The sequence below is a fragment of the Poeciliopsis prolifica genome, unplaced genomic scaffold (assembly GCF_027474105.1).
Source record: "Poeciliopsis prolifica strain line A6 unplaced genomic scaffold, Auburn_PproV2 SCAFFOLD012, whole genome shotgun sequence".
In the NCBI taxonomy this organism is placed as follows: domain Eukaryota; kingdom Metazoa; phylum Chordata; class Actinopteri; order Cyprinodontiformes; family Poeciliidae; genus Poeciliopsis; species Poeciliopsis prolifica.
In genome coordinates, this window is record NW_026562387.1 from 2,291,266 (window position 1) to 2,312,003 (window position 20,738).

Genomic DNA, 20,738 nt, shown 5'->3' on the forward strand with positions numbered 1-20,738 from the left:
TGTTTCTCAACCGCTCATTCATCCTTTCTGCAATTTTCCAGACTCTGGATTTTTCTTTTTAAACTACTCCACTCTGTTTTTTGAAAAATGACTCCATATCTGTCTAAAATGTAAGATGATTTTCTCAAGTTTGAGAGTTTTTTTTTATAGAAGTGAGTGCTGAGGACTGTCATCAGACAGGTCTTGATTTCAGATTATCAGGTAGAATGAAGAACTTTAAGACCAAATCTCAAAGTGAATTTTGTAAATTTTGTGACCAAATTAAAATACAAGGACAAACTATACTCCTTTCCACATTCCTTTTATTATGAGTAATAAAATACTCATTGTTTCCATCTGTATACCAGCTGTTAAAGTAATTTACAATAAAGTGTACATTTCTATTATTATTCTTTAAAAATCAGAAGCGTTTTGTACTGTAGCTTGGCATTTTGTTGTCTTTGCTGCTTTTCCCATAGCCAGTCATTTATCTCCATCTAACCCTATCTCCACATGTTTTTCTCTGACATCATTGATGCTATAGATAAATCTTCTCTTTGGTCTTCCTCCTGCCTTAGCATCATTCTATCGATGTTCTCACAACCCCACATGTCCAAACCATCTCAGTCTCTGACTTTATCTCCAATACATCTGACATCAGCTGTTCCTGTGATGTATTCGTTCCCAATCTTATCTATACTCGTCACTCCCAGAGAGAACCTCTGTCTTCATTTCTGCTACCTCCAGCTGCCTCCTGTCATAACCCTTGTCTAAAACCTAAGAAACATCAATGGTATCACCACTATATATACATTTTTACTTTCATTTTTTTAATACTCTTGTCACTCAAAAACTGACACTTTTCTCCACCCATCCCAACATAGTTGGATACTTTCTTTCACTTCTGTTCCACACTTGCTGTTGCTTTGGACTGTTTTAACGGTCCAAAGTTACTTTGGAACGTTGCTCTGACCGAGGCTCTGATAAAAGCAGAGCCTCTTGTCTCTGCTTTTATCAGCTTATTCACATACATTTATTCTCTTCCTAAGGCTAACCATAATTTCTCTCCCTTTTCAGGGCAAACCTCCATCTCTCTAGATTTTACTCCACCTTTTTTCTGCTCTCACCACAAATTATAAGGTCATCTGCAAACCTTTCTTTCTTTAATTCACCAAATCAATATAATCTCTGAGTGTTACTGGTTCTACATTCGGGCCACTGTAAAAACCGAAGAGGGGTACTCTGCTTAGAGAACCACTCATTAATCAACATATCATAAGTTTACTTGCTCCTACTTATTCTGCTGGTTCCTCCACTGGGGACATGATGGCGAGCACAGCTGACCAGCAGCAAAAAAAAAAAAAAATTTTCATCTCTTCTGTAAAACTGGGTAATTTCTCTATGGAAAAAGGAAAGTTAGAGATTTTTATGGTAACTGAGGTCAAATTCTGTTCAAGTATTAAAGCATATTTGGTCATGATCTACAGCATCACATCTGGTGACCTTCCATCAAGCAGGACACAAATGACCCTGTTTTATAAGGTTCTGAAGGATCAGCATGAGTCAACAACAGAACCTGGCTGTGAACTCATCATTCATTTAACTAGTAGTCACTTTGTGCTTTACCTCCTGTAACTTATCAAAATGTTTGCTATTGTACTTTCTTTTTCAGCTGAGAATTAAAAGGATCTTCAAGGAAACAGACATTTTGCTGCTGGTTTTGACAAACATTTATGGGATTCTTCTGTTTGTTTCTGTCCAGGACCCTCGGGGACCAGCTTGAATCAACTCAAGAGGAAGCTGTTGATCGCTGACCATAGCACTTTGGTTTCTGGTTTATCCGTAAAGCTACACTTACATTAATCATCCATCAATCCGCTCGCCTGTATAAATATACTCTCTATGCTCTTCTCTGGGCCGACAACCAAGCAGCAGCTCCAGGAAGAGAAAGGCTGTTGTACTCCAGGCATCATGCCAGTCAACTTTAGGACAGTTATTGGTCCCCCGAAATGCAATAAAATACTAGACATTATCATCAATTTAAAAAAATCTCCCCCGGACTGAACTTAAAAATTGGATGTTATGCTAACACTTAGCTTTTGTCAACAATTCATGGGTAGAAGTGAGAGTGCTGCGCAAGACAAGCAATTACCTGGTTGAAGCATGGTGCACTAAATAATAAAACATAATTTAAGGAGGCTTCAAGGCAGGTAATTTTCCTTGAAGACTTTTGATAATCGAGGTATTCGAATCATTCAAGGAATTGCTACAGCCCTAATTGTATGTTTTCTGTCCAACAAAAATCTGATGTTCTGGATCATCAGATTAGATTAGCAACAATTGATGCACCCCTTGTAGAAAAGCTGGAGTCTGGGTTTAAAGGAATTACCAGGACTATTGATATCTGGTGTATTTGTTACATGCATGAGGCATGCTGGATGTCTAAACGCTTAAGAGTCAGACACACAAAGTGTCCCTGGAATTAAAATCTGTTTGCAGTTCTGTCATCTGGTCTCACATGTGATGTTTTAATTCTGCCCAGATAGTCATTGTAAACCAGATTGGCACAAGCTTTGTCTCTCACTGAGAGGACAGAGGTCCAGAAAGTGTCCAGTCTGTCTCTACTGATTGCTGTCAGTGGACATATGTGAGTTTTCAACCCATACTGTTGTTTCAGATACAACCTGAAACTGTTTTGTTCATCTGAAAACAGAAATTTGGGAGACAGTTGCCAGCTTCAAATGCCATCTGACACAAGGAGCATTCTATCCACCCTACAGAGTTCAAGTTAAATATTGTGATCCTTATCCATGCTTATGGATTACAAAACAAATGCACTTTCTTTGGATTTCTTTTTCCTGCCACCAAGTAGAGCACAGAACAATGTGTGGTTGATGTTGGTACTCTGAAAAAAAAGGCTGCTTTACAGTGACGCTCTCGGTGTCCATGATATGAAGGAGAGTTAAAGTCCTGACCCTGAAACATCCAGCAGGCTTCCTGCTCACATTCCCTCCAGGTGCCACTCCCACCACCCATTTGCAGTGAAGCTTTCAGCTGAATGACCGAATAAATGCTCCCAAACTCGGTCATATTCCAACTACTTCTGTTCCAACACGCCTTGTGACCACAATACAGGAGACACATTTACTCGGATTGTGTAAAGCAGAGCTGAGTGTCTGCTGCTGCAGCCCTTGCAGGTTGTGGGTTTTATTGGTCTGTTAAAACCTTATATATACAAGGGCTGGCATGGCCCGCATAGCTGTTTTTTAGGCCTCCAGCTCTATTATAACATGGTGCAGTTTCCAGCAGTTGGTGTTAGTGGTGTACATTAATTATCGGCTCATTAGCAAAACATTATGACATCATTCTCATCTGACAGATATCATAACAAATAGCACCAATGACATGTTGAATGGTGTGAATATTTTTTCTAAAATCAAGCACTCAAACTCATGCATGTGACCATAAAGAGTTCAGGAAGTGTCAGTATAATTGGAGTAATCAATTTTCTGACTGGAAACAAATCATTTTAAAACAATCTCATGTCAGAAAACAACTCATTTATTATTGTAATAATAATTAGAAATAATATAGCAATTAACCCAGGGTGCTCCATGTGAACAACAGAAATACAGCCAGAAAAGGTCAGAATGACTCCCAACACTATGGGAATTACCAATACCAATACTGTCAAAGACAGTATCAATAAGCAAGTCTTCAAGAACCCGTCACGACTCAAATCCATTGGCAAACCTTTTGACTGAAGAACACTTGCTCAAGAGGACACAAGGCCTGAAGCAATTAAAGATCTCATAATGGAGGTGACTGCGTTCAGTCACCTCCATCCTTATTGAAGACTTATTAGTCACTTGGAGTAGCTTTTTTTCATGCAGAGCCACTGCTACTTTTCTAATGTGCATCTTTAAGCATGATTCAATCACCAAATACATTCACACTTAATTGACAGCAACATTAAGGACATGAGCATCTTCTTCAACTAGTAATTTCTGGCAGGCTGAAGATTGGCTTAGCATAATCTCTAATGTCAGGTCTCAGTTTGTCTCATACTGATGGAATGTGTTAAATTATTGATCATTAGCTGTGATTATTTTCTGCTGTGTCAAAAGTCTAACATCGAACTCCATAGTCTCCTCCAAACTCCACTAGAGGCAGAGTGCAGTCTGTTTGTTGCCACAGTTTGCAGTCAGTAGTGAGTCTGAGTGATCTGCTGATGACGGGGCCGGGCCCTGTGTTGTAACTGATCTCCAGACAGCGGACGCCAGGTCTCTGTCTGGGGTTCCTCCTCTGCTCGGGGCCCTCTCTCTCTGAAACTGGCCTCAGCGCAGCATGTCTTCTCTGCCTCCGCATTTGTGGCCAACTAATTAAAGTGCTAGTTGTAAAGCTCAGAAAGATGATTGATACCTTTGTGCTGCTGGAGGGGAGAAAAAGAAGACAGTCCTGCTGCAGGCTGGACACGCAGGACGTTTGTCCACAAGCACACAGTTCCATCCAGAGTTGGACATGGAGGAAGTCTGTGGTCCTGACTGAACACAGACAATCCCAGCATGCAGAGAGCAGGAGTGGAGGGTGGTGGCGCTGTTGGAGGAGGTGTTATATTTAGGGCATGCTGCGGTTTAGGTGGAGACATGCGATGTTTTTCACTGAGTCGGAGGGATGAGTGGCAGAGCTGTGATGTGGGCTGGACGAGTGGAAATGTCCACTGTGAAATTACAGGCAGCTCAGTGAAGGAGAGGAGATGAACTTGTTTGTGTTGTGGCTCATTGCAGCAGCAGAAACGATACTCTCAGCTCCCAAATAAGAGGCCACAACAACCATGTGCTCAGCTTGAAGAGCTTTCCCAGAGGAAATCCTCTTCTGTGTCAAATGACCAGACGGCCTCACATTTGACTCTTTATTACATCGGTGAACATGTGGTGTGGTAGAGAGAAAACTTAATGCTTTCTACCAAAAATCCCTGGCTGGTTTGGTTTCAACAAAGAGCAAGTAAGTTTTAGTACAGCAGTGAAGCAGGTGTCCTCCTGATGAATCGTTGTGTCCGACTATTAAAAGTCAATATCTGAAGAGAACACACTGCCAACGAAGGGATAAAAGATTTTACGTCCTGCTCTGATTTTACATCAGAAAGCCATAATTAAACCAGAGAACAGACACAATGCAACAGAGAAAACCATTAGAAATACACAAAAACACTGCAGGGAGAGTTTTTGGCCTCAGGATAACCTTTAGTGCTTCAACAGGGCTATGCTGCTCCTGAACAACAAATTAATCATTTCTGGCTGCTGTTACATCTGACCAGGCTCAAACACTGGGTTCAATAAATATACACTCCTCTCTGACTGTTTCCTCTTAATGCTGGGAAACAACAGACTCTTTCAATTTAGCTGTGAAGCTTATCTATTCTGAAGCAGAAAAGCAGCAGCGATATTCTACAGCAGCTTCTGGACAAAGGCGGCGTCTCCAGGAACTGATCTGTTCAGGAGTTCGAAGATCTCACCAGCCTGTGTGTTTGGGTTCATATTTTCTGCTCCCACTCAGTTTGAATCCTGCAGGATTGTTTGTGTCTCTGAGTTTCTCAGCATGAACTTGTATCTTGTGTGTTTATAATTGTCTGTTTGGGAAAGTGGTTCTCTATAAAACCATATCTGTCCCCAGTAAAACCAGAAGGTTAAATGAGTGCAGCCATGTTCCCGCTCTGCTGCTGCACTGAGGGGGTCAGGGTCATGGGGGTCAACCAGAAGCCACATGGCTTCAGTCAGTTTAGTGAGCTGTGCAGCCAGTTCACAAACTCCCATCACAATGCAGACTGACACAAATGTTCCCTTTCCTTTCTGTAAATTACAGCTGTAAGTTTTGCTTTTTGCCTGTTTGGAGGAGATTTCTGAGGATGTCTTGTTTTCTGAGTGGAGTGGATATTCCTGTGAGTTGAGTGGAAGGAAAAACTAAACATTCCTTGAAGTTTCAGAGCATTTCATGTGTGAGAATCATGACTGCAGGAGATATGTCATTGCTTTTGGAGATATGTGTTCAAAGCAGTGTTTTTTGTTGTTTTATTCTCTAGGTTATAATTCAGATACTTTTAATGTCTTCACGAAGCTAATTTTACTACCTGTTTTTTTTCTTCCTCTGTGGTCTTGACTCTGCAGGAGGAGGACTTCCAGGAGATGTGGAACACTGCTGAGATGATGGAGAGTCAGTAAGGCCAACTGTTTGAGGTTATAGTAAATGATGACTTCACTTCTCGGCTACCAATGTTAGCATTTTGTGACATTTACTGTGATAATGAGAACAGTCTTTATTAAAAGTATCATAGTTATTTAGCAATGACTATGCCATTGTAAACAGTCAAAACTCGACAAATACAGCGGAACCTCGAGATTCAAGTTTAATTCCGTGAACAAGCTTGTAAGCCAATTTCCTTGTACTTCAAATACATTTTGCCTATTTAAAATAATAATTCTTATCCATTCTTTGCCCCGTAAAAATATTCCCATGCTGAATTATAAAAAAAAACTATCTTTTTGTTAGCAAAGACAGATGTATACTTTAGTTATGCATAATAAAAGAATAAATGCTTCAAGTGTTCTTACCTTGGGAGCAGGAGAAGAGAAGGAGGATGGTTTGCAGACAGTGTAACATTTTCTGCCTTGCTAGTTTGATAACTCACGTACTCATGCTTGACTTTGATCTTCTGCTTCAATTCTTCTTTTAAGGTTTTTTGGCGGTTGGGAAAAAAACTTTGGGTGTATATTACTGGCACCAATTGGAATTCCTGCATCATTTCAATAAACGTCATGTGGATTAACGAGATGAGATTCGAGCTGATGCTATGCCCATGCTTCCACTAGTGGTGGCATCTTGAAGCACGACTTGTAATTCAGATTTCCACTCGTATTCCAGTCTATGTACCGAACAACAGCTGTGTTTTTTTTTTTATTGTGTGTTGATTTACTCGTATGTTCAGGTTCCACTAATTGAAATGATCTTCGACATGCAATGTTAATACTTAATGTTACGGGCACCAAGCAACAGGACTAATGTAACAATGATCTGTACAATCACATCTCATTTATTTGTTAACCAACAAACCCTTTACAGTGTTCAACATTAATGCTTTTTATTACCTTTCTTTTCCACAAGCCTTGTTTGTTTTTTATCACAAGTAATAATTAGCCTCAACACACCTTTTTACATTACCATACTTCACTGACATAAACACCACAGAAGTATTTTAGGGATGCACAATATGAAGATTTTTTTTTATGTTTTATTAGCTCTAGTGGCTTTTATTTGACATAGGTCAGACAGAAAATTGAGTAATGAGAGAGGGAAAACATGCAACAAAGATCATCGCATTGTCTGAACATTAAAATGTACACTATTTTCAACTTACAGATAAAACATACAAATACAAGATTTAAAATATGTAAGTCCCAACTTTTAACCTCTCGATTCTCACACTTAAATATGTATGAGGGGCATGTAACTTTTATTTAAAGACTTGTTTTTACGTATTTTTTAATGTCTCACACTGTCATGACAAGGTGAAATTTTTTTTACAAACGTGTAAAAGAAATAAATAATTGTTTCATACAACTTATATACCCGAGCTTTGATGAACAAAGAGTTGTCGCGCTTCATATAGCTTTGGCTAGATTCGCTTTCGTCTCAGGCCACGTTAAGAGTTACAAAATTACGTACACTGAATATGATTCACTACAAAAGCAAAATAATACTCCTAGAACCAGATTTAGTAAGGATATCATAATCTGTGAGTCACTAACTCCTCCCAGTCTAAACTCTAAGACTTACAAATAATAGCAAAAAGGTGCAATGAATCCACTTCACAGTACCATCTACTGAAAAAAATAATGTGTAAACATCTTACCGTCGTTTGGTGTGTATCATACCATGTACAGACCTGAAGAGAAAAAAAGGAGAGAGAAATGATGACCAAGCCACTATATTTTAACATCAAGCCCCTCCCCAAAATCCAACCCAAAAGCAACAATCCTCACCAAAGTTTCTGCAACATGGCTCCCCTATTGACCTCAGGAAAGCAGCAAATACAGACAGTCTGGCATCATAAAATACAAATTAAACACTATCCATTTATTTCAAAAACTGAATTATTTTTATAAAAGGAATATTTAAAAAACAACCAAAAATAATGTGATGGCACTTGCCAGCTTTATAGCTTTTCAGAGTTTTATCATTAAGGCAGTGATGTCATAAACTATTTCATGGGTTCATATGGATGAAAATAATTCTTATATATCAATCTGCAGGAATTACCTCCACTTTTGTCGTATTTAATCAATACATGTAGATGTTTTTTTTTTTTTTATGACATGTTGTTTTTAGCTTTTTGACTCATCTTCTGCTCATCTGAATCTGGTTTGTACAGTTTCTGGAGAATTAAGGGGTTTGAGTCCTTTCTGTAAATGATGTGAATCAAGCAAGTTGTATGAATTAATACTACATTTCTTATTAAAGAAAAATTTATTTCGTTATTCTAAATTAAAACTGTGCTAATTTTTGCATTTATCAAAGCTCTTGGAGATTGGGAGGAGGATCATTAAAAAAGATTCCTGTGGTTTAGAGATTTGTCCCACTGAGTGTCACTGGAATCTATTTCAGAGAAATATATTCCAGTTCATATATTTCATCTAGTAAATGAGAGCACGAGAGAGCAGTAAGTCATTCAACAAATACTTTCCGTACTTGCATTCTATCCCAGCTGAATTTGAAGAACTTCATCTACATTCCAACCTCAGTTAATTTATTAATCCAGTTAGTTTATAGCATTGTAGCTCACGAGGACTTGAGCTCTTCAGTCTCATTTAACATGCTGTGCATTAAACTCTTTTAATGCCTGACCAGAAGCTGACAATGTTTTGGGTTAATACTAGATAGATGGGATGGTAATTGACAGGAATCTGGTTTGATGAATCTGTAAAGTTGGTTTATCTTTTCTGGAGTTTTCATGTTCCCATTGGAGGGCGTTTAGGACTGCAGTTACCAAGTCCGGAGGATGGGGCTGAGCAGATCCAGTTCTGTGCAACTGTTCCTCATTCAGGATTGTCATCTTGCGTATAGGAAGAGCTGACCCTTCATTGCTTGAGTGTTGACCTAAATTTTGGTAATAGGAAATTCCAACTGGAATTCCCTCCAAAGTCAAACATCCTGCTGGGATGTTTGACATCCCAACAGGAAGTCAAACATCCCAGTTCTCCCGAGTGCTGCCATTTACGACATGACAGACGGACTTCAGGTTTCTGTGTGGTTGCTTTTCGCATTAACAGTAGTAATTTCATGTGGATATTTTACAAGACATGCATGAAAAACTGCAACTAAAATGAATGTTACATGTAGCACATGCAACTCTAAACAGAACAAATTAGAACAATCTAGAAAATTGCCAATGACAGGTAAAGCTTCAGCGATGTTTGCAAGAGCTGTCGCAAAACTAGTTTATGGGCGTCGCCATCTTGTGTTCCGACAACTTAAGTAGAATGTTGTTACCCGTGTCTGACGTCAAACCAGTGCCAAGTCACTTCCCGGATAACTGGAAAGCAGTACAAGTGATAAACTAAGCCCTCTGAATTCTTCCTCAACCATTGTGCAAACCTCCACTGCTTCCATCACCCAAGCTCCATCACTGCTTTTCATTTTCCACCAACCACTGACCAACATCCCAGCCGGTTCTCCACCTCCTCACCTCTCAGATTCTTCTGCTCAATCATCTACTTCACATTTTCCCCGTTCACTTTGTCCTCTCCACCTCAATGGCTCACCGTCCCAAACTTCCAGCTAAATTCCCAGACCACGATCTCCACCATTTACATTCCTTAAGGAATTTTCTAATATCTTTCTCTGGTCTTCTCCTAAATACACGTGGGTCAGGTATTTAAACAAAACCATGACGATAAGATGTTCAGTTTCACCACAAGAAGTGAGCTAAAGGTGTCTTGGTTGTAGATTTAAGGAATCTTTCTCTAACCTCTTACATTTTTCCTCCATTGTCCAACTCAGGCCAGTTAAAGTCAAGTGTTAAATGATCAAGTATTTCATCTGCTCCAACATTTCTGTGTTTTTTGACTCTGTTTCACTATAAGGAATCTGAGCCGTGTTTTCATTCCACTCAGATTGCTGTAAAAATGGTCTGGACTCTTCAGACATGTATTTTTTCTTCCAGTGAGTTTCTGATGAACGTTATCATTGGTACTGATGGACCCTCTGGTTCTGCTTGTCAGTTATTGAAATCCTGTCATCTTATTCCAGGAGGAGTGTGTTGCGTCGGCCCACATGTTGCTCTTTATTTACTTCCAGTTGAAGATGACAGAAACATGTGTTCACAGATCAGGCTGGTTAATGAACAGAGGATCAGCCACATATACCAAGGTACTTAACATGAGCGATGATGCTTTAAAAACTAGTGTGTACTTTACATGTAATGTATTAAATGGCACTGCACAATATAAGCACAGGAAGAGAAGCTTTAATAAATCTTCATTTAATGCAGAGAAAGGAGGCCGTCTGGCCTTAAGTGAGTTAAGATAACAAATCCCTGTTTTCCCTTTCTTCATGTTTCTCTGACGTCCTTTGAAAAGTGAGCTGCCGTGCGAGTAAAGAGCAGCCAATGACTTCCCAGCTTGGTCATGACCAGCCACAATCAAAAATCTGCTCCCCCTCCTGACGACCAGAACGCTTTAACAGAACGTGCTGGAAGTCTGAAGATTTATAAGAAGTAAAGCTCTGCTTGTATCTCAGATCCAGGAGATTCATGTTGCTGTGTAGAAAGGTCTGATGAAGGGGCTTTCTTTCTGTGTGATGAATTTATATTCATCTCCATAAATCTATGAAAAGCTATTGTTTAGCAGAAGGTGGAAACAGCCAGAGAAGGACAGGAGGAGAAGCAATGGAAAAGTCCCAGTCTGAGTGAGCTGCCATACTGGGTCTTGCAGCGTTCCCCTGATGCATTTTAGAAACCATTAAACTGAAATGTCTCCGTCTCCCGTCTCGATGTATGCTGCAATCATTTTTATTTACGGACCGTATCCCGACCAGGGCCCGGTCTGAGGAGCTCTGTCTGGATAATGTGTCTAATTGTTCAGCGCTAGCATCAGAAGGACTCCTGCTGAGAACTCTGGGCTTTTTCTTTCAGAGGGTCCTGCTGCTCTTTCTCTCTTGTTTCTATCCTGCCTTTTGCCCAGCCTTTCATGTGGCGACTCAGTCCATTACCTCACTGTACCACAGAAACCAGCCCGGGATGCTCCGTTTTCCTCATTTTCTGGTAAATGGACATGGAGATGATGTTGCTGACAAATGGAGCATCAGGCCTGGAGTTTCCACCACCTCTGAATCCTCCAGCTGACAATCATCTGAAACTGACCTGAAGAGAAACTGAGGAAGGTCAGCGATGACGGGTATAGCTTTCAGTTAGCATCTTTGAAAATCATGAGTCGAATAGTTGAAGGTGTTTTAACAGATGTATATTATTCCAGCTGAAGTTTGAAGATCCATCAGGGACACACATTCCTCGACTTCTTAACTTTACCGTGATATCATTGTTTGTCCAAGTCAAATTAAAGTGACCAGAACAACTTTTCCTGACTTTTCACCGACCCAGTCTCTCTATTTACGACTCTATAGAGTAAATTGCCATCATGATGCGTTCAATGTTCTCTGATCCATTTCAGAAACTACTAAACAGTCACATTCATCTCCAGTCTTGGCTGGTACAAACTTCAGTCAGTGCTAAACATGTTGTGTTCATGGATGTCAGGAGGAAACCCAAGAGATCAAAAGAAGAGAAAACTTTTCAACAGTGGGACCTTTAGCTTCGAGTAAAGACCTTCTAACAACCATAAAGACTTTATGTTGTTATTGCAGAACATGTTGATGTCAGGAACTGTTTCCCCTCAATGTATCAACAGAGTCCAGGCCTGAAGAGGTTTTTGATAGTCAGACAAATCTCTAAGCCTTAAAACCAAAGTTTGAACCCTGAACCTTCAATGTTTCAATCATCTTGGCTGATGGAAGATGGTAGGTATGGGAAAGAGTTCAGGGTAGCTGCATATTCTCTGACTGTTTGCTGGTGTGTGATTCTAATCAGAAACTTGTCCTGGTTTAATGGACCACCAGCCCAAAGAGAGGCATGATGGGAATGCACCTGACATATTCAGATTCAGACCATGACCAAATAAAAGAAAGCTGTGAGGCTTTCTTCTTGGTTAAGAAAATCAACAAGTAGCAGAGTGCCTGTCCCTTTAAGAGCTGATGTCATTTCCAGTAAAGACCCACTGGTCCACAGAGGATTCCAGTATATTATGTGTTGAGCAGGCAGCAGATGGTGCTACCAGGTTCTGCTGAGACCCATCCAGTGAACAGAGAACGGATCTGTAAAAAAGTGGGTTCCATCCAACATCGTAAACTGACCAATCAGTTTGCCTACTGACAGAAACCATGTGGCCGGGTCTGAAGACAAACAAACCATAAAGCACAACACCAGTGCCAGAGACTTTTATCCTCCAGTGAGAGGACTTGAGGACCTTTGAGTGCTGATGAGGAAGTACAGCATGAGGTCAACATGAAATGAGTGAAGAAAGAACCTTCTAATGTGTAAAAGTGTCAGAGAGAAATGTTTGGGGACTCATTAACCAAAGGCAGCAGAACCAAAGGGAATCCTCCAAGTCGACGGTCAGAACCTCCATGTCAGGTCTCAGTAGGTGTTGATGGTAGGGAGTGGTTCTGCAGTGGATGGGGAGCTTTTCAGCTTTTGGCCATAATGAGTGGTCGTCCACAGGGACTGGTTTACAACCAGTTATATGATGAGGAAGTGGAGCTGTGCTTTCCAGAAACTGGAGCTTTCTGAGGAGGAGAAATGCTGTCAGGCTAAAGTCTGACTGCTTGATGCTCTGACCACTCTGCTGAGGGGTTCTCATTCATCTGAAGTTCCTGCTTCAAGGCTGAAACTAAACCCTCTTTAGTCAATGCTGAGGGACTCTCACAATGACTGCAGACAGGCTGATCAGCGCTTAGAGCTCTGGGATTCAGCTAAAGGGTTGGTGTATGAAAAACTCAGTCTGGATGTCTTGGTCTGTTCAGTTGTACAGAAATATCTTCTCACTTTCCAACTTCTTAAACAGCAAAGTGGTCAGAGAAATATTCCCTAAGAGCTGCTTTTCTTTGTTGGAGCTCTGGACACATTCCTGTTTGGGCCTAATGGGTTACTGACAGCCATTATCTGAGGATCAGGTTTTACCTTCTTGCCTTAGATTATTGTTTTAAGATAGGAAAGAAATGCCTCAAGATGCTGAGTTCCAAGGCTTTTAATGTGATCAAGCTTAATGTGTTTCATGTTACTTTTAGTTTTCTCTAATTATAGAAACGTCTTTTTTTATCTCACCTTTGGAATTTCAGGTTCTTGAATGTAAATGACACAAATGCCTCACAAATCCAACCTGCTCCAGTAAATGTTTGAATAATTACATTGGAGCACATTGGCTATTATACAGTTGAATGCAGTTTACCATTTGCCAGTACATTTAGTTTTCTTGTAAAACACCCTTCCTGTGCAGCAGCTTGGTCGGCTCCAAGCACATCAAATGAACACGAGGTTTCAGATAGAATGGTCAGACAGAAATTTCTCCTTCTGTAAAACCAACATGGGTCAGCAGAGGACCATCAATGTTTCTCAGTCATGAATCTCTGCTCTTGCAGCCTGCTGAGGCTGATATTGCTGCATACCTGCAGCCTGCTGTGGCTGCATGTTAGTGCACAGTGTGGGATTAACTGAGGCTCTTAAAGAAAACGATAACTAAGGGTCAAACATGTGAGTTCTGCTGTGGAGAAAATGAACTACAGCTCAGCTGACATGTCCATGGCAATACCTGAAACAGGTAAAACCTGTTTGAACATTATTGAGGATCAATGTTAAGACCTAATAGGTCCAAGATCATTTTGTTAAAACCAACAAAACAACAACTGTAATCAGAACAACAGAGCTGCACTCTGCTGGGCCCAGAATAAAAGAGGCGATGAACAACAGAGTTGTCTCCAGGCAGAATCTGCTCTCAACTGAATGAATCTGTTTGCAGGAAAGTCTCTTTTCCCTCTTCATGTCTTTCATAGTGATGTGTCATTATTTCCCAGCAGCAATATTCCTCTCCTATCCTCTCCCTGATTGGTCAGGCAGCAGCAGCACTGGAGCTGCACCAACATAAAGGTCTCAGGCCGAAACTCCTAACGATGGGAGAAAAGGGAACCAGCTCTGACTCACCTCGGACTCTGACATGCTGTCTGTCCTCTTTGTCCTCCCATCAACTTCTCTTTCCACCTTTTCCATTTCCCATCTTCTAAGCAACATTCGTCTCCATGTCAGTCTTCTCTTTTCATCCACATGTTCTTCTCACCAGCAGGTCCACTCCTCTACAACTTTATCTTCTGTCTTGCCTACTCTTGTCTCCTGACAGAGAAGGGAGAGAACAAAGGACTATTGTTGTCTCTTGAAATAAAAGTCGCAGCATACTGGAGCGCTCAGATATTTGATATTAACAGATGCAGATGCCACACAAATATAGTGAATACATATATACTTACTCTCAAAGATGAAGTGATGGAAAAAGAGGAGAATTTAGAAGATGGGAGGAGAAGCAGAAGAAGTGCAATATTCTGGGCTTTTAAATAGGTGCTTTGACTTCAGAAAGTAGGAAGAGGAGAGGAAAACAGGGAGCTGTTAAAGCTCTATGGGTCTTTAGAGGTATATTGTTTTACACCGGTTGAAATTTGTTCATGTTTCTTAATGACATATTGGACCAAACGACAGAACAAAAATCCCAAAGAGACAATACTAGAGTTAGAAAGACAAATTGGATTGCTTATTTAGTCTGTACATATTTTGATAACAGGCAAATTACTCCCCATTTTTGTGATTATACTCAAAAATGGATTGAGTTTACTGTTTATAAGATCTCATAAGAACTTCACCTGCTCCACTTATTTAACCGATACATACATTATGTGGAGAGATCATGTCGACATTTAAAACATAGGAGTCAAGTGACCATGAACAGAACTGGAGCCAGAACAGTCTGTGAACTCCTGTATGCAGAGTTTGACTTTGGGTTTCTCCACAAGTTTTATGGCCATAAATCTCACAATGCTTCTATATTTGACAAAAGTCTGTCCCCTCCAAAGAAAACAGTGGCACCAAGGCCTCAACCCCTTGAAATACAAACAAACCACATTATTTCAAAGCCACAATTACAGGTTTGTGTGCATAAAACATCCAAGCAGTGATATTGAAATCTTCTCAGAGGTATCAGGGTTTGTTTACTGAGACTCATTTAGATCAGAGCTAATTGGTTCTCATGCAGCCAACATTATGTCTCTATGATCCTCTTATAATTCAATCACCTCATGGATTAGATCATAGTTCAAAATTATCTAAATTTGTCAGGTGCAAACGAGTTTTATTCAAAATCAGGAAGGAAAGAATACAGAATCTTCTGCTTATAAGTCTAATTAGAACACATTTCTTCGTCCTTCAGCCACAACTGCATGTTTTACTTCAGCTGTCTGCTTCTCAAATAGTGGGGCGAGCCCCCTTTGGGGGGCGCGGTGCGATACCTGGGGGGGCGCGTGTGATCCTGGGGAAGAGGCTTTTTTTTGGCCGAACTAGTATAAAGTGTAATTGCGCACAGTAGGCAGTGGCGCTCTCATTGTTACTTCTGTCACGTTTGCGACAGTGCAACATTTCATGACTTACAAGACAACAGGTTTGCCTTGGTTAGCAGTGTTAAGTCAACAAAAAGCTCCGACTGCGTTCTGTCTATGGCCTCCGTTATTCAACAACCCCCAACATGAAAAAGTTTTTCACAGGGATGAAAAGAAACGCGGAGAGAGACAAAGATAATGAGACAACAGAAAGTCAACCGAAAGCTAAGAAGAGGAAATACGACGAAGCGTATTTAGCGCTTGGCTTCACTGTGACTACAGTTGGAGAAGAGGAAAGACCGGTGTGTTTGCTGTGTCTAAAAATGCTCGCAGCGGACAGCATGAAGCCAAATAAATGAGCGCGTCACTTAAATACGTTACATCCCAATAACGCCGATAAGCCGCTAGAGTTTTTTCAGCGAAAAAAATGTTATGCAAGATGGATAGTCACGGTGGGGAATGGGGGGCGCGAATAGTTTTCTTCTTGCTAGGGGGGGCGTAACGGAAAATAATTGAGAAGCACTGGTCTAATGCATCTTCCAAACTTAGTGATTTCTCTTGAGTCACTAAGTAATCTTTTTACTGTAATTAAACTTAAAGACAATGTGCAGCTAAACTGTGAATCTGAGTACATGTGAGCCATAATAAAGAAAGTTACCGGTCAGATTTAAAGAATCTTTCAGCTCCACTTGACCAAGTTTAAAAGGTTTTAGAATTTTCCTGTTTGTCCTAAACAAAGGATTGTGGGAAAGGACAGGCTGGTTTCCCGGAGTATTTTACAACTTTGGGATTTGGTCACACATATCTAGCAGCTTCTTCCTCCAATGACCAGAGTCACCTTCACATTTCCCTGCTTTAACCACATGAGCCCCACTGATCTGGATTTAACAGAGAGCCTGGAAAACGAGCGAACTCCTCACAAGAGAAGAATGTGACTGAAAAATGACAACAGAGACCCGTTCTGACTCTCTCCAAACCAGGAACAGGAGCAGTAGTAGGAGTCTGAGCACCTTCTCATCACTCTTACTGCTCACACTCCTTCTGTGTGTGTTTCATTTGAGCTTTAATGGATTGTTGGACACACTGAACTGATGCAGGCTACAGTAGGTTTCTGTGTGTCATCCAGAAGTTTCCATGAAGCTTAATCAAGGCCTGAGCTCCTGCAGTGGAGAAACAGTATGGAGAGCAGCCTGTGTTTATTATGCTGTATTAAGTTTTAGTCACAGAACATCTAAGAGAGCAGGTGCTTCTAAACACGCTGCAGATCAGTTTTCCTTTGGAAAAGACCCACAGATCATTCCATTTAATCTCTGCTTTAACAAACAGCAATTAGGTCGGCTAAAGAGACCTGGGTTAGATATATAAAGACCCTCGTTTATCCTGCTTCTGCTTCCACATTTTCACCCAGTCTTCAATCCATCTTCTTTCTTTGTTTTTCCTGTTCAAAGCCAGTCAGGTGCTCACATTAAATCATGTACTAAGTTAACTCTCTAGTGTGTCTGAACTCTGTTGCTCACAGAACTCAACATTAGCTCCAGCAGCCAGTGGCACATTTTCAGAAACTCCTCCAAGTAAAATACCTGCAGAAGGAGGAAAGCTCATAAATTCACTTCTCTAACAACAACGGCATCAGAAATGATTTGTCTTGTTTCTGTAGAAGAGCTGCTGCCTCTCCTCCCCTCAGGGGGGAATTTCACTGATCGATTCACATTCTGACCCCATCAAGCTGATTCCTAAAAACTGTGGAGACAAAGACGCTCCACCTGCTCTGACTTTGTTCTCAGCGATCTGAAAGACAGAGCTCACCTTCCTATTGGTTCAGCTGGAAGATAAAGAGCCAATCAGGTCAGCATCAGAGGAAATCATTGATTTTACTGATGATCAGAAAAACGTTCTCTGGGTCAGACGTCATGACTGTTGAGGATGGTTGACAACAAGAAGGTTGGGACAGTATGGAGACTGGAGATGTCTCCTTGTCTCTGTGGAAGATCAGTGTTTGGTTTCAGTGGTTTAATTACACAACACCATAGCATTGGTTCTTATCCTTGAGGAAAATCAGAGAACGCTGAGATGAAACACCTGAAGAAGAACTTGTACGTTCACCTTAAAGCAGGACTTCAGCCTTCCAGCCTGTGGTGAATAACTCTGAACTGAGTGAACCTTTGGGTCCAAACAGAGAGAGTGAACACAAACAGAATATTTTCAGTCCTCAGTGTTTGTCTGCACTACCAAGCCAAACCAGGAGCAAGAGAGGAAACAGGCTCTCAAATATGAGCTGAGGTGGACGATCTTATTGAGATAATATTTACTTATTTTATTTTTTCACATGTCCTGTCTTTGCATATATCAAGAAACTGTCTGCCTACTTGTTCCAGGGCAATTTTGCTTTACAAAAAAAAAAAAAAACATCTGAAGGCATCCGATTTGCTTGAGTAACTTCTCTAATCAGAGCATCTGAGAAAATTTTGAATGTAGAAATTTTCTTAATTCAGATATTTTTGTTTAAATGTAAAACGTACCTTCTATGTTTGACTGTAAAAGGTGAAAAACATCTTATGTTATGTTTTAATACTATTACCTCTTATTTTTAACTGTGTAGATTTTCTGTGTTCAGTAAACTTCCTAGAGATTTTAAAGATTCTATTTATGTGTTTACTATGTCGGGTAAATCACATCAAAAAGTGGGTTGTAACTGGTTCTAACCAGCTTTTGGGGTACTCAAGTTCCCCAAAATTACTTAAGTAACTTTTTATGGAAAAAAAAATAGTAGTAGTTTTATTACATTGCACTTTTTACTCTTATTTGAGTAATAATTCTGGATACTCGAGAGGAACAAATGTTTAACCAAAATGTGTTCTTCTCAGTTGTAGTGTTGCGTGTCTGCTGAGCCTGCTGTGCCATTTGGGGGTAAAGTTAATGAAGCCGAGATTAGTAGAAAATAAAGTTCAAGAAATGGAGTAGAAATATTGTTAAGCGAATGGCCCGTAAATAATATTATTAGATACTTTATACTTGTCAGTAAATACTAGTATAAAGGTCCTAACCAGCGCCTGCTTCCACAAAATGGCGCCTTAACAGCATTATTCGAACTCAACAGCGACTAGCAAAGCAGCTTCACGGAAAACTGAAATACAACAGTGAGGGCATCTCTAAAAGAGGAAAATAGACTAACACGACGTCAGCAATGTCCTTTCAGCTCATTAATACATTAATTACCGAAAATCTGGATTCTTCACTCATGAGGCTTTAAAGGAGTCTTCTCCCACAGGTTTCGGCTCAAAAATGTCCTCCTAAGTTTTAACTGTTAAGTACGGAGCCCCCTAGCGGACATGAACGTTTTTTATTTCTTTTGCGTTCCCTCGCAATAATGTACTGATCAGCTTATGCGGAATAATTGAACAGTGTAAGCTTTTGTCAAGGTGTTATCGTAAGGGTTTCCCATGCATATTAATATTTTGTTGTGAAATTTCTCTTTTATAAGTTTTATGACTTTTTCTTTGGGATGAAAATGCACCACAAACATAATATAAACAGAAACTTTCCGAAAGTAGAAAAAAAGAAAAGAGAAGATACATTCAAACTATTAGGAGTATTGAGTTATTATCGCGAGGTGATAAAAAAAACCGTAACCCGACAGTTTTGATTGTGTCTCTTATGTGTTGGTCGTCTGAATGGTTTGAAGCTGCAGTTCCATCTCAGCCTTATACAAACAGACATAAACATGCAGTGAATAAGTCAATTTTCAATCAGTTATTTGCGCCAAAGAGTTAAGAATAAACACGTTTTCACTGTGCCTCTTTGAATGTGTATACAAAATTGACCAGCAAATATCGCAGGAAGTACATTGTGAGGTGACGCAAAAGAAAAAAATTCCGCATGTCCACTAGGGGGCTTCGTACAAAGTTTTGCGAAGTAACGCAAAAGAAAAAAAAATCCCCATGTCCACTAGGGGGCTCCGTAGTTAAGAACGCCAGAGAAAGTAAACAAGATGTTTGTTTTTTTATTATTATTATTTCTGGTCATTTAGACCTTTTTTATTAACAAAAATGAGAACTACAACCAGTAGATGAAATAAAATAAAAAAGCGTTTGTAAAATATATTTTAAAAGACACTAAAATACCAAAGCATGACAACAATAAACCAGTATTCAAGTGGCGTTTTACCCTTGAGAATAATTCTCGCCTCTGCTCACACCTGGCTGTTTTTTTCCCCCTTGTTTTATTTGTTTTGTTTTGGGGATCAATAAAAGTAGTTTTGAAATGAACTGAACTGAATTTTGAAGCGAATTTTTAATGCCGAGGAGACGCAATGAACGCAACTGCGTATGAACCAGCTTGGTTTCTCTGGCAACCGTTAATTATTGTCACCTGCTGACGATTCTGACGAGCCACCTTGTTAAAATACGGTAATGTCATATTTGAATGATATTAATACACTTTTACCATGGACAATAATTAGTTTCTAGCACTTCGCTGTGTTCAAACTGCCTTCAGCCGAGTAACTGAGTTTGTTCAGCTGCTTTCTGTATTGAAACTGTGAGTTTAGCGAGTTTACGGCTACTAGCTGCTCCGCTCGAGTTATTTTATTTGCTGTACAAGACTGGTAAAACACCAAGAGACAACTATTTATGTCAATTTTGTCAGCTTCAAGTTCTTTCTTCAGGAACCACACTGAACTGAGGTGACAGTTGAGTTTTTCCTCCAGTTTGTTCTACTTTTGAACTTCAGGAGGCGCTATTGGGCTAGTACTGACCAGGGCGACCCAGTGGACCAGCTCCAGGACAGCGGCTCCCAGCACAGACTATTTGGAGTCCACGCCACTGACCGGGTATAAGGAAATCCTGGACTTGTTGGGGAATTTTGTTTCCAGGCACCCGCAGAAGGCAGAGCATTGGTTTGAAGAGCCGCTTCAGTGGAACACCACTTTAAAGAAATCTGATTTCAAAGACGACTATATCATCATGTTGGACAAATGATTAACTCTCACTATTATCTGTCATCACTCAGGCAGTCTCTCAGTG

The 20,738-nt window shown here is 40.2% G+C and overlaps 1 long non-coding RNA gene across 1 annotated transcript; it reads right to left on the reverse strand.

Annotated features, from left to right (window-relative positions):
- Positions 1-7,886: 7,886 nt before the first annotated feature.
- LOC129364588 (uncharacterized) lies at positions 7,887-18,999 on the reverse strand. Its single transcript, XR_008606462.1, has 3 exons — positions 18,934-18,999; positions 14,282-14,467; positions 7,887-7,918 (listed from the first exon to the last, which is right to left on the reverse strand). It is a non-coding gene; the product is annotated as an uncharacterized LOC129364588 (long non-coding RNA).
- Positions 19,000-20,738: the final 1,739 nt, after the last annotated feature.